The sequence below is a fragment of the Bos javanicus genome, chromosome X, assembly GCF_032452875.1.
Source record: "Bos javanicus breed banteng chromosome X, ARS-OSU_banteng_1.0, whole genome shotgun sequence".
Taxonomy (NCBI): domain Eukaryota; kingdom Metazoa; phylum Chordata; class Mammalia; order Artiodactyla; family Bovidae; genus Bos; species Bos javanicus.
Window position 1 is genome coordinate 33,128,940 of NC_083897.1, and position 9,951 is coordinate 33,138,890.

The following is a 9,951-nucleotide window of genomic DNA, read 5'->3' on the forward strand; positions in this document are numbered from 1 at the left end:
GCCACTATGGAAAACAGTATGGAGATCCCTCAAAAAATTAAAAATAGAACCACCATATGATCCAGGAATTTCACAGGTGGGTATTTATCCAAAGTAAACAAAAGCCCTATTTGGAAAAGATATATACACCCCTATGTTCACTGCCATGCTATTTACAATAGCCAAGATATGGAAGAAAGTGAAGTGTCCACTGACTGATGAATGGATCAAGAAGATGGGGCATACACATATAATGAAAGATTACTCAGCCATTCAAAAAATGAATTCTTGCCATTGGTGACAACATGGATGGGTCTAGAGGGTATTATGCTAAGTGAAATAAGTTAGAGAAAGACATACTGAATGATCTAACTTACATGTGGAATCTAAAAACCAAGACAAAATGAAAGTAGACAAAGATACAGAGAATAAACAAGGGATGGGGGTGGCACAAAACAGGTGAACAAGATTAAGAGGTATAAGCCTCCACTTATAGAATAAATAAGCAATGAGGATGTCATATACAGCATAAGGAATATGGTCAATAATACTGTAATAACATCATATGGGAACAGATGGTAACTAGACTTACAAGTCATCATTTTCCAATGTATGCAAATACCAATCAATCAGTATGTTGTACAATTGAAACTAACATCATGTTGTATGTCAACTATATTTCAGTTTAAAAAAATAAAACAGAGAGAGAGGGAGATCTCTTTTCCTCCACAGGCACTAAGGAATGGTCACATCACAACACAGAAGGAAGGTGGCTGTCTACCGGCCAGGAAAAGAGTTCTCACCAGAAACTAAATATGCTGATACCTTGATCTTGCACTTCTCAGCCTCCAAAACTGTGAGAAAATGCGTTTCTGTTATGTAAACCACCAGGTCTATGGTATTTTGTTATGGTAGCCCGAAAAACTAACACATATTTCACCTATTTTTCTCCTTCTTCCAAACCCTTTCCAACTCCTTTGATGGGAAGGTTCCACAATCACAAAGGTGGTTCCAGTGCCAAAGGAGAGAAAACAGTTGAAATTTATGGTTTTCCAATGTTGGAAAATTTTACAATCTTCCCCAATTAAAAACAAAAACAAAAACTGGCCATGTACTTATGAAATGTGTTTGGAATGTCCCAAGGAGAGCTAAGGCAGTATTAGAACCAAAGAAGGGCTAATCAAGTACACCTTATTTTAAGTAACCATATTCAGAATAAATAATTAGAGTAAATATGTATTTTGGCAAGGTACACTACAACATCATCCCAGGCATGGGGAAACACAAGCCTCTATGCAGATGAACACTCCAGATCAATTTACACAGAAACCCTGGGTAATCCTCCTCACAGACTGCCTGGCTGCCCTCATGGTGTCAGTATCCTGTGCCATGAAAAACCAACTGTCATGGGTAACAGGAATACAATTTGACCTACTTTCCCCATAAACTCCTGGAAAGTCACTAAGTCAGATTTTTGTGTTTACTGAGCTATCACATTTTGGGGACACATTTCCTCCCTTTCTTTGCACGCAACCTTGTACTCCACACATTAAGGTCATTTTTGGGTAATTCCTAAACTCCCCTGGTCATTTGACCTAAAGATGTCCTATTACTGCTCAGCTAATCCACGAAACATCCTTCTGAGGTAGGTCATGGACAGTTATCTCTACGTGGAAAGAATTCTCCAGCTCAGAAAGGCCAAAGACTCAACGTCAGTTCAGACCCTTTCCTGCCCAAAGGAAGCCATACCAAACCCAGTGTTTCTCCCTAACTCTCAAGTTTCACAAACCTATCTTTCAAGAGTTGAAAGCCCCCAGCAAGATAATTTAAGGCAGACAACTAAGACTTATTTTTTAAATTACAGACCAAAATATCTACCTTGTGGTACTTTCATGGTAAAGTCTCCTTAATGATGCCAGATTTTTAAAAGCTAAGTGAAACCTCTCAAAGGTGCCCAAGGCCCTGGTGAGCAGGAACACCTGACAAGTCAGCAGGGGCTGCTGAGTGACTTATGATCCCAGGCTGTCCCGCTTTTCTTCACCACAAAACATGTCTGACCTTCTCAGGCCATTAGATGTACTTAGAACCAAAGGAGGGATACTCCTCCATCAGAAATCCTTCCGAACACACCAGCAGAAGTCAATATTTAAGATTCTGGGGCGGGGGGTGGGGGGTGGGGGAGGGGTCGGCGGGGGGGGGGGGGGAGGGGTCGCCGAGAACTAAGTGCTGCCGACTGGGGAGCCCAGGAACTAGAGCTCGCCCCAGAACTTCCAACTCTGGCGTCTGTCCCTCGGCCCTGGCGGGGCAAGAGCCAGTGTAGGTGCCAAAGCTTAGTTCTCGGCGACGCCCCCAGAATCTTAAATATTCACTTCCTGCTGGTGTGTTTGGTAGGCTCCTGGTGGAGGAGCGTCCCTCCTTGGGTTCTAAGCCACTGTCGGTGCCCAAAGTTGCAACTAGGCGTCCGACAGCAGTGCACACTTCTCCTGCCTCCTGCAAACTGAGGTCCCGCGCGTGGGGCCTTGGGATCGCTGTCGGACAGGGCCCGCCATTTGGCACTAGACATCTGCAGCTCCCCCTCTGGGGACAGGCAAACGGCCCTTCTTCGGGCGATGTTCACAGTCCCGCAGCTAGAATCCAGGCACGCTTGGACGAAGTCAGGTGCACCTATGGGCGAGGGAAACCGCCACTCCGCAGTGGGCACCCCACGACCCCATCTTCCCCGGCCCCTCTTCTGCCTAAGCCGGCACAAGGGGTCCACTCCCGGCACATCCCCTACTTCCAGATGCCCCCCCTCGGCCGCCCCGGAGGGTGGGCGCGGACTCCACGCACGAGCCTCTCACGCCCAATCTGGCCGCGCAGGACCCGGCCACTCACCCGGCCCGCAGCGGTGCTGTGCTTCCTCCGCAAGGTGAGCCCGCTCCGCAGCAGCGCTGGCAGGTCCCGCAGCCGCGGCCGCGGAGGCACCGGCAGCTGCTCGCCGTCAGACTCGCGCCCGCTGGGGCTGCGGCATAGGGCGCCGTCCGCCGCCGCCACGGCCGCCACCGCTGCCGGGACCCGGCTCTCTCACGGTGGCTGCATTTTGACGGAGCCCACGGCCGTCCTCATGCTCTGACGGCGGCTGTGGCGCCGGCGGCTCTTTCCCGCGCTCGCCCCCGCGCGCCGTCCGTGTCTTCGCCAGGCAGCAAAAAGGCGCGATGGCGGCTCGGGCGCTGGGCGCGCTGCTAGCCGCTGCCCATTGGCTCGCACCGCCCCCGCCAAGCTCAGTCCCGCGCACTTCCCCCGCCCAGCCCACGTGAGCCCGGCCCCGCCCCGCCCTCTTCGCGGCACACCTCAAAGTCCGGACCTGACCGCTGCAGCCACTCCCTGAGCCTTGAGCACCTTCTCTTCCACCGACGCGGGATTCCCAGAATCCACCACCAAACCCACTCGACGGCGTGGCCCATTCCCCTACTCCCTTTAGGCTGAAAAGCCCCGCTTCACCCCCTTTTCCTGTATGTGGGCCTCGACCTGAACTTAGACCAAGGTAAGCTAGGAAGTGCGGAACACCACCACACTGCCAGGGTACACAAGGTGGTTTTTTTTTTTTTTTTTTCTTTCCTTCATAACCTGGCCCCAAATCGTTACCACTCTTCCCAGAAATGGTTTTCACCAAAGAACTTCAAAATAGGCACTGTATTCTGCTACAAATCAAACATCACTGAACTAGAACTGCCGCCTCACTGTCCTCTCTTTGGCACATTCATCATTAAAGTCTAAAATTTTTGTTCATTATGATAGGTGCTAGGCAAAACAGATGCAAATCTGGTGACCTGGAGGTGATTCTCTGTGAACAAGTTGGAATCTGACCTTCCTTGAAAGCCTAATGCATGTGATAATTGTGCTTGGTAAAGTGTAAAGGCCTACTGTGGTGTGAATCATTGTTCACACCATTCCAGGAGGCAGGAATAGTGGAGCCCTGGCAGCGAGACTCTTCCAACAGGGCCTTAACCTTCACCTCCCAGATCAGTCTGTCTTCAGGAAGGGGCAGCCACTGTTTTTACTCCTTATCAGTAGAACACAGGACCCCTAACTTTGCCTAAGACTTGCAAGAACTAAATAAGCTTACTCACATTAGAGCATAGCAGGAATGTGTGAGCCGAAGAGCAGTGCCACTGTCTAGCTCATATCAAGCAATGTCCCACCCACCCCAGGACCTTTGCACTTGCTTTCGCCTCTGCATGGAATACCCCACCTCTGAAATGCTGTCCAGTACAACCCTCTGTAATGGTGGCAATGTTCTATATCTGGTTTGTAGCAACTAGTCATGGGTGACTTTTGAGCACTGGAAATGTGGCTACTGTGCCTGAAAAAGCGAATTTTAAATTTTATTCAATTTTAATTAATACAAATTAAGATAGCCACATATGGTTGTGGGATACTCTACTGGAAAGCAAAGTTCTAGAATTTCATGTTACCCTTTCTCTACGCCTTAAGTTTTTAACTGAAATGTCTCCATTTCAGTGAGGTCTTCCATGACCATGTAATTTGAAATTGTAGCCCTTCCCATCTGACCCCTGTCCTGTCTGCTTTCTAGCCCTCCAATGTTGCCATCCATTAATCTGTGTTATTTATCCATTTTCCCTTTGTCCATTAAATTCCACAAGAGCCTGAAAGTCTTTTCCCTTTTGTTTAGTATCTAGAACATATTAGTCAAAGAATTCAATGTTTCTACATATGAGGACCTAGTTTTTCAAAAGGAGTTTAATCTGAATCTCCTGATTTTGCAATGTTGAAAGTTTAAAAAAAAAAAGCAAATCCTATATATGCTAACTTTGCAAAGGTCAAACAAAACCACTGTGGATATCAGATCTGATTTTTACTTAGGAGAATGACATCATTAAAGCTAAAGTTTATGTAAACACCAATGTTAAGAAAGTTTCATTGGCTATTTGCAGTAAAGGGAAGTGGGATTACCAGAAAGGTAACTCTCCAGGATTACCAGGAAGGTAACTCTAACATTTACCTAACTACAAAAGTATGTGGGTTAGAATGAGTGGGGTCAGTGGAAACCAGGAGAGGTCAGATGTTAGATATTATAAAAGAAAGCTCCTCAGGCCTTGTACACGTGTTAGGCAGAATAGAAATGTACTTCAGATGGTGATACAGATTGTATTTTACCAAGATGACCAACACAGTATCTCCTAACCTCAAGATCTTCTGAAATACAATCTTGCTACTCTCCCATGAAGAGAACAGGGTTTCTTTCTCCATCTTCTTGAATCTGGGCTAGCCCTGAGACCTCTTTGGCCAACAGAATCCAGCAGACCTAACAGTGCCAGTTTTATAAGTTGCCCTTAATTGACTGGGTAACTTTCACTTTCTGCTCTCTCAGGATGCTCCCACTCAGAGACCAGCTTCTTGTGAGAAGCCCAGTCTATACAGAGGAGCTCTGGCAACTGAGCGCTCATCCAACAACCAGCATAACTGCCAACCATTTGGAAGCTGTTTGGAACTTCCAATCCAGTCAAGCCTTCCCATGACCCCTGTACTAGCCCACGTCTGACCGTAACCACAGTGAGAAGCCAAAGCAAGAACTACACAGCTGAGCCCAGTCAACTCACCAAACTGTGAGAGTTAGCAACAAATTGTTTTAAGCCACCCAGTTTAGAGATATTTGCTGCAATCAGATGCAGGTTCGATCCCTGGGTCAGGAAGATCACCTGGAGGAGGGCATGAAAACTCATTCCAGTATTGTTACCTGGAGAATCCTGTGGACAGAGGAGCTTGACAGGCTACAGTCAATAGGATTGCAAAGAGCTGGACATCACAAGTGACTTAGCATGCGTGCACATTACATACTACTAAATGACCAGAATACATGGTTCAGAAAACTGAAAATTATACTCCTTTATGAATTAAAAAGAAAAAAAGGAAATTTATATTTCTATTTGCATGTGTGTGAAGAAACATAACGTTTCTTGCAAGTGGTTGAAATTGGCTACATGAGGAAAGGAAAGAAGGGAGATTTTTTTCAAGTATAAATTTTTTTCTGTTTTTTTTTTAACATGAAAACATACTACCTATGCAAAAAAATTGTTTAAAAAACTGGCTCTGGATTTAGAAAAGTTAGGTGGTAGGGGGAGCTGATTTGAGAGTTTTGTTTACATAGCAGTTAAACTCACTAAACTAGAAGCCCCCACACAGACCCCACCCAGTGAAAATCTGACCAGCAAGAACAAAGGATGAGCTGAAGCCCAAGAGAAAGGACAGGAGCGATGGTGATGCTGGGGTCCAAATATCTGATTGTAATGGATGGAACTGGGCTGGAGTGCTCAGAGGACAGAGAGGAGCAGAGACAGCCCACCCCTTGCTACACTGGGCCCTGGAGCACACACAGCATGCAACTTTCCAGTCCTTGTTGGATGGAATTTGAAGCAATGACTCACCTTAGTTTTCCTCTTTTAATTTTTGTGGTCCATGTGATTATCCAGAATGCCAAGGAAAGCATCTATCAGCTGGGCTTTCCCTTGTATTTTCCCCCTCCCTGTGTACCTACTTATTTCCCCATATATGTACACTGTGTCTGTTGTACTCTACAGAGTCTCCTAACCCTTGGTGCAGAGAAGGCAATGGCGCCCCACTCCAGTTCTCTTGCCTGGAAAATCCCATGGACGGAGGAGCCTGGTAGGCTGCAGTCCATGGGGTTGTGAAGAGTCAGACACGACTGAGCGACTTCACTTTCACTTTTCACTTCCATGCATTGGAGAAGGAAATGGAAACCCACTCCAGTGTTCTTGCCTGGAGAATCCCAGGGACGGGGGAGCCTGGTGGGAGGCCGTCTATGGGGTTGCACAGAGTCGGACACGACTGAAGCGACTTAGCAGCAGCAGCAGCAGCAACCCTTGGTGAGTCTTTCTTGGTGCCCATCCCTTCCCAACATCCCTTGTTTTAATTTTGCCTGCATTTGAGATGTTGTGTATTTCTTTACCAGCTATTCGAAATAGAAAATTTAAATACAGTTTTGCCTCTCTATTCAAACCTGCTAACACTTTAATATATAATGAGCAAGAAGCATTGGATGGGACCTTCCCAAGGACTAAGGCTGAAGTGGGAGATCAGAGGCAGAGCTTGCACTTGAAAACCCAGTACTGCCCACCCTGCCTCAGCTGAGAATGCCACACAAAAGTTTGTGCTTGATACTAATACTATTCTTATGTTTGCTTATGGAATGAATATGCAATTGAGATAAAAGTCACAAAATAATAAAACATGTTTCAAACCTAAAAATGTTAAGCCTTTCTCATTTTATTTTAGTTTTCAAGGATCACAAACAGGACGATCTGCCATCAGAGGGTTCATGACAAACCTGTGTGATGCAGTGCTATTATTTGTGTAGTTTATCACCTGCTATGCATCATGCAGATATTCCCCTCATGAATGACACATGTTTTTCTTACACTATTTGCATTGGTGGCTCCAACCAGAGACTGGGTGATAAGGGTGGGTGCCCGTCTTTGTAAGTTTGTCTTCTATTCTTTACACTCATAATCTTTAAACAAAATCTGTCTGTTCATGCCTTTTCATATACCATTGACAATTATCATGCTGGAAATTTCCTTTTTCTAGGTCAAGTGTGCACGTTTACCAGGACCTTAAGTATTTAGGACACTGGTTAAAAAAAATTATTTGTGGTCAAATGCCCAAGAAGACACAAGGAGAAGGCAATAGGAAACCTAACTTGACCAAGAGACAGCAAGGAAGCCAAGCCAGTCTTGTAATGGAAATCTACTTCTCCTTGCACAGATTCACCAGTACCCCTCCTGGAGGTCTTGTATGCTCTGCTCATTGGGATTAATTCTTCCTCAGGTAAACCTCAGAGTTTACCTACAACTATGAATCTACTTTCACCACTTCTCTTATCACAGTTAGCCTTGTATTTGAATTGTGTGCATGCTAAGTGGCTTCAGTTGTATCCAGCTCTTTGCAACCCCATGGACTGTAGCCCACCAGGCTCCTCTGTCCATGTGATTCTCTAGGCAAGGATACTGGAGTGGGTTACCATCCCCTTCTCCAGGGGATCGTCCCAACCCAGGGATCGAACCCATATCTCTTACGTCTCCTGCACTGGCATGCAGGTACTTTACCACTAGAGCCACTTGTGCATATAAGACCTAGATGAGGTTATAAAACCTTGGAGGGCAGAGATGACTTATTTTTGTATTCCCCTTTACTGTCCATTGCACTGCTTAGCACATCATAGATGCTATGTCACAAAATGCATACATTAATGAATGCTGGATGGATTAACAAACGAATGAACAAAACTCTGATTAGCCAAACACTGCAATCCTAGGTTGAGGAAAGTCAGTCAGAGGTCTTAGCAGATGTAGACTCTCGAAGGCCTCAGGAAAATACATTACCCCAAGAGTGCTGGAGGCTATACATGGACTCCAGATGGTGGCATGTACAGATCAGTAGGAAAGAAAGATGATTTTAGCATCAGTATGTAGAGTGCTTTATAACAGGGAGACCCTGAAAGCTGGGCAGCCAGCAAAGCAGGTTACAGAATCCCAGGCATGAAGTATTAGCGTGATAATCCATATAATTGGGTTAACAGAAACTTCTGTGTTTTCCTTATACTATTCACATCTGTGCATTCTGTGCATAGACAGTGTATTAAAAAGCAGAGACATCACTTTGCCAACAAAGGTCCATCTAGTCAAAGCTACGGTTTTTCCAGTAGTCATGTACGAATGTGAGAGTTGGACCAGAAAGAAGGCTGAGTGCTGAAGAACTGATGCTTTTGAATTGTAGTGTTTGTTGTAGAAGACTCTTGAGAGTCGCTTGGACTGCAAGGAGATTGAACCAGTCAATCCTAAAGGAACTCAACCCTGAATATTCATTAAAAGGACTGATGCTGAAGCTGAATTCCAATACTTTGGCCACCTGATGTGAAGAGCCTATTCATTAGAGAAGACCCTGATCCTGGGAAAGACTGAAGGTAAAAGGAGAAGTGGGCAGCAGAGGATAAGATGGTTAGATAGCATCACTGACTCTGTGGACATGAGTTTGATCAAACTCTGGGAGATGGTGAAGGACAGGGAAGCCTGGCGTGCTGCAGGCCATGGGGTTGCAAAGAGTCAGATACAGCTTAGCGACTGAACAGCAACATTCTGTGCAGAGTTTCCATGCTAATTAAATGAGATGATGTTTGTAAAGCTGTTTGCAAACTTCAAAGCACTATACCTAGAGCACTGCCTTTCTGTAGGGGTGAAAGAGAAGGGACAGATGAGATGATGCCTTGGAGAAAGCAGAGCCTGGACCAGAATGGCAGAAGGAGTGGGAAAGTAAATAGGGTGTCAGAGATCATGCCCAACCAGAAGACAGAGACCTTTGACAGTATGTTTCTTCCCGTCTTTGAATGTAAAGCGTTTGTAACCCTGATCTAACCAGGCACAGAGTAAGCCATGAGAAAATCTGCCTTAGTGCATTCTGGCAACATTGTATGAGTTCAAATTGGCATTTGAAGATCTGGATGAGAATATACAGATGTGGGGCTAGAGAAAACTCAGAGCAGGAAGGTCTCCTAAGTCCTTAAACATAAAGGAGGTTTTCTAAAGAAAATGACAGCAAGCGACAAGGCTGTTGTTTTCATATACCTGGAATATACAGAGGAGAAATTGGATTCATTCTAATCGGAGTTAAGACTAAAGATGAAAACTACAGAGTAAAATTGCTTCTCAACATAACAAAGACTTTTCTATCCATTTAAATCCATGTTTAACTTAAACAGTCCGTGTGTGTGTGTGTGTGTGTGTGTGTGTGTGTGTGTGTGAGTCGCTCAGTTGTGTCTGACTCTTTGTGACTCCATGGACTGCAGCCCGCCAGGCTCCTTTGTCCATGGGGATTCGCCAGGCAAGAACACTGGAGTGGAGTGCCATTCCTTGTCTAGTATTCTTACCCTTGCAAAATGAGGGGACTTCATGCAATTTC

At 45.5% G+C, this 9,951-nt stretch overlaps 1 pseudogene; it reads right to left on the reverse strand.

Annotated features, from left to right (window-relative positions):
* LOC133242544 (piezo-type mechanosensitive ion channel component 2-like) overlaps nt 1-2,930 on the reverse strand; it is a 201,052-nt pseudogene extending 198,122 nt beyond the window's left edge.
* Between the last annotated feature and the right edge of the window lie 7,021 nt (nt 2,931-9,951).